Below are 6,393 nucleotides of genomic sequence, written 5' to 3' on the forward strand. Positions count from 1 at the left end.
CGGCGTGCACGAAGTCGGACCCCGGTTTGCCCCGGGTGCGCACCTCGCGTGCACCTTGGTGCGCACACCTTGGCTGGGTTGCGCGGCCTGGTGGGCACCATGGTGCGCACCAAGGAGCGCTCCGAAGTGTGCTCCAAGGTGCGGCGTGCACGAAGTCGGAGCCCGGTTTGCCCCGGGTACGCACCTCGCGTGCACCTTCGCCGGGGTGGGCACCTCGGCTGGGTTGCGCGCCCTGGTGCGCACCAAGGAGCGCTCCGAAGTGTGCTCCAAGGTGCGGCGTGCACGAAGTCGGAGCCCGGTTTGCCCCGGGTGCGCACCTTCGCCGCGGTGCGCACCATGGCGTGCACGAAGTCGGAGCCCGGTTTGCCCCGGGTGCGCACCTCGCGTGCACCTTCGGCGGGGTTGCGCGCCCTGGTGGGCACCATGGTGCGCACCAAGGAGCGCTCCGAAGTGTGCTCCAAGGTGCGGCGTGCACGAAGTCGGAGCCCGGTTTGCCCCGGGTGCGCACCTCGCGTGCACCTTCGGCGGGGTTGCGCGCCCTGGTGGGCACCATGGTGCGCACCAAGGAGCGCTCCGAAGTGTGCTCCAAGGTGCGGCGTGCACGAAGTCGGAGCCCGGTTTGCCCCGGGTGCGCACCTCGCGTGCACCTTCGCCGCGGTGGGCACCATGGCGTGCACGAAGTCGGAGCCCGGTTTGCCCCGGGTGCGCACCTCGCGTGCACCTTCGCCGGGGTGGGCACCTCGGCTGGGTTGCGCGCCCTGGTGCGCACCAAGGAGCGCTCCGAAGTGTGCTCCAAGGTGCGGCGTGCACGAAGTCGGAGCCCGGTTTGCCCCGGGTGCGCACCTCGCGTGCACCTTCGCCAGGGTGGGCACCTCGGTGTGCTCCGAGGTGCGAACCCGAGAGCGCTCCGAGGTGCCCACGAAGTCGAAAGTCGGGTTAATTGCATTGTTTTCCCCGGGTGCGCTCCGAGGTGCGCAACATCGGCGCGCACCAAGGAGGGCTCCGAAGTGTGCTCCAAGGTGCGCACGATGGCGTGCACCTCTGGTGCGCACGATTCGGAGCTCGGTTTGACCGGGGTGCGCACACCTTGGCTGGGTTGCGCACCTTTTGTGCGCTCCAAGGTGCGCACGAAGTCGGAGCTCGGTTTGCCCCGGGTGCGCACCTTCGCCAGGGTGCGCACCTTGATGCGCACGCCTTGGCTGGGCTGCGCACCTTGGTGGGCGCCATGGTGCGCACCTTTCGTGCGCTCCAAGGTGCGCACGAAGTCGGAGCTCGGTTTGCCCCGGGTGCGCACCTTGGTGGGCGCCATGGTGCACTCCGAGGTGCCCAAGATTGGTGCGCACCAAGGAGCGCTCCGAAGTGCGCTCCAAGGTGCGCGCGAAGTCGAAAGTTGGGTTAATTGTCCGGTTTGCCTCGGGTGCGCACCTTGCGTGCACCTTCGCCAGGGTGGGCGCCTTGGTGCGCACACCTTGGCTGGGCTGCGCACACCTTGGCACCCGCGTTTCCTTCATTTTAAATTTTTTTTTTTTACAATCTCTCAAGTGGGAAATTCTATAATCTCAACTTTTTTTGCCTTTTCAGGAAACTTTTGAATGGAGCGCATCATTGGTGCGCTCCGAAGTGTGCTCCAAAGCTCTCTCCAGCTGCGTGCACCTGCCCCGGCCGCGCACCCGGCCCCGCCCAGCTTCGCTCACCTGTCCCGGGCGTCTGGTGCGGAACCTTAGAGTAAGAAACATCACCGTGCACCTTGGCCAACGTGCGCGACTCGACCGAGCGCGCACTGGCCGAGGTGCACACCGATTTCACCTGGGTGCGCGCGCAGCACCTCGGGCGCACCGGGGTGCGCGCACAACGCCCGGGTTGCACCGTGGCCTGTGTGCTCGGGGCGCCTCGGGTGCGCGCTCGGTGTCGCCCCCGCGCGCGCGGTAGTGCGGGCAGCGCACCCCGGCCCGGCCCGGCCCCGACGAGAACGCAAACGGGCAAAAGGTTTATTCAAATAGCATTGCGACGCCCGGCGAAAAACTAAAAAAGGGTGCAACACCGGGACTTCCCGGGAGGTCACCCATCCCAGTACTACTCCGGCCCAAGCGCGCTTAACTGCGGAGTTCTGATGGGATCCGGTGCACTAACGCTGGTATGATCGCACCCGTTATGAGCTTGTCGCAGTGTGTACTTAGCAAACCGCGACCCACGTGCGAATCCACCCCGGCCACCCACCCCCGTCGAGGTGCACACCCTCCCTCGCGAAGTGCGCCCCGTTCGCCAAGTGTGAGCCCTGCCCGGGTGCGCGCACCTTGCTAGGGCGTCGGGTGTGCACCCGGCCCGGCCTACGTGCGTGCACCTGGAGGGGGCGTCGTGTGCGTGCAGTGTCCCGTCTGCAACGCGGTGCCCACACACCACCTCGGGCGCAACGACCTGCGCTCACATGTGGGCCGAGTGCACCTTGGTGCATGTTCGGGGCGCCTCGGGTGCACGCTCGATCTTGCCCCGGTGCACCAAGGCGCTCGGTTTGCCCCGGGTGCGCACTTGGTGCAAGGTGGGCACCCAAAATAGGGATCAAGCACCAAAACACAAGTTTCGGGATGCAAAATGGGACCCAAGGACCACAAATGCGTTCCAAGACCCATGATGGGTCCACGAGAACAAAAATGTGTTCCGAGACTTAATAAACAAATATTGGGTTTTAGGAGAAGAAACATGCTCTGATGCCCAAAACGAGAATCGACCCCGAAAAGGCCACAGGCCAAAAGTGGGATGCGAGACAAAAAAAAATGGGACCCGAGGACCAAAATTGGGTTCCCAGGTCGAAGACAGGGCAACCGGACAAGAAACGACCTCTAAGGCTCGAAATGAGTCCCGACGACTAAAACTTGACAAGAAGCACCCATCAGGCACCCAACTCGACACCCATGGGATGCCGACCCACCCGGGCTTCCACCTAGCACACCTTGGCACCCACCCACCCTCGCACCCAACCTCGCACCCAACTTAGCACCTTTGAACCCACATTGGCACTCACCCTGACCCTGGCACCTTGGAACCCACATTGGCACTCACCTTGACCCTGGCACCCACCTTTGCACTCACCTTGGGACCCACCCTGGCTCCCACCTCGGCACCCACCCAGACACCCACCTTGGTTCCTTGGCACCCACCTTGGATCCTTGGCACCCACCCCGACACCCACCTTGGCACGCAACTTGGCTACTTGCCACCCATCTTGGCTCCTTGACGCCCACCCCGACAACCACCCCGTGACCTACCCTGGCTAGGGTTGGTGCACACCCACCCTGGTGCCCACCTTGGCACCCACCCTATGACCCACCTTGGCACGCACCTTAGTACCCACCCCGTTACCCACCCTAGGACCCACCCCGTGACCCACCTTGGCCAGGGTGGGTGCCTTGGTGCGCACAACTTGCCTGGGCTGCACACCAGGGCGGGCTCAAGATGGCACCCGCGTTCCGTTTTTTTCACTATCTTTCAAAACGGAAATTTTAAAATCTCATTTTTTTCTTTTTTTTGCCTTTTCTGGAAATTAGTGAAGGCAGCGCATCAAAGGTGCGCAATGCTGGTGCGAACCCGGGAGCGCTCCGATGTGTGCTCCAAGGTGCGGCGTGCACGAAGTCCGAGCCCGGTTTGCCCCGGGTGCGCACCTCGCGTGCACCTTCGCCGGGGTGAGCACCTTGGCTGGGTTGCGCGCCCTGGTGCGTACCAAGGAGCGCTCTGAAGTGTGCTCCAAGGTGCGGCGTGCACGAAGTCGGAGCCCGGTTTGCCCCGGGTGTGCACCTCGGGTGCGCACCTCGCGTGCACCTTCGCTGCGGTGGGCACCTTGGCTGGGTTGCGCGCCTTGGTGGGCACCATGCAGTGCACGAAGTCGGAGCCCGGTTTGCCCCGGGCGCGCACCTCCGCCAGGGTGGGCACCTTGGTGCGCACAACTTGCCTGGGCTGCGCACCAGGAAGGGCTCAAGATGGCACCCGCGTTCCGTTTTTTTCACTATCTTTCAGAACGGAAATTTTAAAATATCGTTTTTTTTTGCCTTTTCTGGAAATTAGTGAAGGCAGCGCATCAAAGGTGCGCAACGCTGGTGCGAACCTGGGAGCGCTCCGATGTGTGCTCCAAGGTGCGGCGTGCACAAAGTCGGAGCCCGGTTTGCCCCGGGTGCGCCCTGGTGGGCACCATGGTGCGCACCAAGGAGCGCTCCGAAGTGTGCTCCAAGGTGCGGCCTGCACGAAGTCGGAGCCCGGTTTGCCCCGGGTGTGCACCTCGGGTGGGCACCTTGGTGCGCATGCCTTGCCTGGGCTGCGCACCAGGGCGGGCTCAAGATGGCACCCGCGTTCCTTTTTTTTCACTATCTTTCAAAACGGAAATTTTAAAATCTCATTTTTTTTTGCCTTTTTCTGGAAATTAGTGAAGGCAGCGCATCAAAGGTGCGCACCTCGCTGCCCACCACGGTGCGCAACGCCGGTGGGCACCCGGGAGTGCTTCGAAGTGTGCTCCAAGGTGTTGCGTGCACGTTGTCGGAGCCCGGTTTGCCCCGGGTGCGCACCTCGCGTGCACCTTCGTCGGGGTGGGCACCTTGGCTTGGTTTGCCCCGGCTGCGCTCCGAAGCGGGGTTATTGGAGCGCCGCCTCTTTTTTTGTCGGAGCGTTTGGTGGGGTTTCTCGCATTGGCTCTTCCGAGGCCCGGTTGCCACCCTGGCGCGCACGAAGTCGGAAGTAGGGTTAATTGCCCGGGTGCGCACCTTTGCCAGGGTGGCACCTTACCTGGGCTGCGCACCAGGGCGGGCTCAAGATGGCACGCGCGTTCCGTTTTTTTCACTATCTTTCAAAACGGAAATTTTAAAATCTCCTTTTTTTTTTGCCTTTTCTGGAAATTAGTGAAGGCAGCGCATCAAAGGTGCGCACCTCGCTGCCCACCTTGGTGTGCTCTGAGGTGCGCACCCGGGAGCGCTACGAAGTGTGCTCCAAGGTGCGGCGTGCACGTTGTCGGAGCCCGGTTTGCCCCGGGTGCGCACCTCGCCTGCACCTTGGCCGGGGTGGGCACCTTGGCTGGGTTTGCCCAGGGTGCGCTCCGAAGCGGGGTTACTGGAGCGCCCCCTCTTTTTTTGTCAGAGAGTTTGGTGGGGTTTCTCGCATTGGCTCTTCCCAGGCCCGGTTGTTGGGTGCGCTCCCACCCTGGCGCGCGCGAAGTTGGAAGTTGGGTTAATTGCCCGGGCGCGCACCTTCGCCAGGGTGGGCACCTTGGTGCGCAAACCTTGGCTGGGCTGCGCACCAGGGCGGGCTCAAGATGGCACCAGCATTCCCTTTTTCTCACTATCTTTCAAAACGGAAATTTTAAAATCTCGTTTTTTTTTTGCCTTTTATGGAAATTAGTGAAGGCATCGCATCAAAGGTGCGCACCTCGCTGCCCACCTTGGTGTGCTCCGAGGTGCCCACCACGGTGCGCAACGCCGGTGCGAACCCGGGAGCGCCCCGATGTGTGCTCCAAGGTGCGGCGTGCACGAAGTCGGACCCCGGTTTGCCCCGGGTGCGCACCTCGCGTGCACCTTGGTGCGCACACCTTGGCTGGGTTGCGCGGCCTGGTGGGCACCATGGTGCGCACCAAGGAGCGCTCCGAAGTGTGCTCCAAGGTGCGGCGTGCACGAAGTCGGAGCCCGGTTTGCCCCGGGTGCGCACCTTCGCCGCGGTGGGCACCATGGCGTGCACGAAGTCGGAGCCCGGTTTGCCCCGGGTGCGCACCTCGCGTGCACCTTCGCCGGGGTGGGCACCTCGGCTGGGTTGCGCGCCCTGGTGCGCACCAAGGAGCGCTCTGAAGTGTGCTCCAAGGTGCGGCGTGCACGAAGTCGGAGCCCGGTTTGCCCCGGGTGTGCACCTCGCGTGCACCTTCGCTGCGGTGGGCACCTTGGCTGGGTTGCGCGCCTTGGTGGGCACCATGCAGTGCACGAAGTCGGAGCCCGGTTTGCCCCGGGCGCGCACCTCCGCCAGGGTGGGCACCTTGGTGCGCACAACTTGCCTGGGCTGCGCACCAGGAAGGGCTCAAGATGGCACCCGCGTTCCGTTTTTTTCACTATCTTTCAGAACGGAAATTTTAAAATATCGTTTTTTTTTGCCTTTTCTGGAAATTAGTGAAGGCAGCGCATCAAAGGTGCGCAACGCTGGTGCGAACCTGGGAGCGCTCCGATGTGTGCTCCAAGGTGCGGCGTGCACGAAGTCGGACCCCGGTTTGCCCCGGGTGCGCACCTCGCGTGCACCTTGGTGCGCACACCTTGGCTGGGTTGCGCGCCCTGGTGGGCACCATGGTGCGCACCAAGGAGCGCTCCGAAGTGTGCTCCAAGGTGCGGCGTGCACGAAGTCGGAGCCCGGTTTGCCCCGGGTGCGCACCTCGCGTGC

General features: G+C 63.3%; 1 non-coding gene across 1 annotated transcript; it reads right to left on the bottom strand.

Annotated features, from left to right (window-relative positions):
- Positions 1-2,029: 2,029 nt before the first annotated feature.
- LOC131863156 (5S ribosomal RNA) lies at positions 2,030-2,148 on the bottom strand. Its single transcript, XR_009362091.1, has one exon. It is a non-coding gene; the product is annotated as a 5S ribosomal RNA (ribosomal RNA).
- Positions 2,149-6,393: the final 4,245 nt, after the last annotated feature.

This window comes from Cryptomeria japonica, unplaced genomic scaffold (assembly GCF_030272615.1).
Source record: "Cryptomeria japonica unplaced genomic scaffold, Sugi_1.0 HiC_scaffold_56, whole genome shotgun sequence".
NCBI classification, from domain to species: Eukaryota; Viridiplantae; Streptophyta; class Pinopsida; order Cupressales; family Cupressaceae; genus Cryptomeria; species Cryptomeria japonica.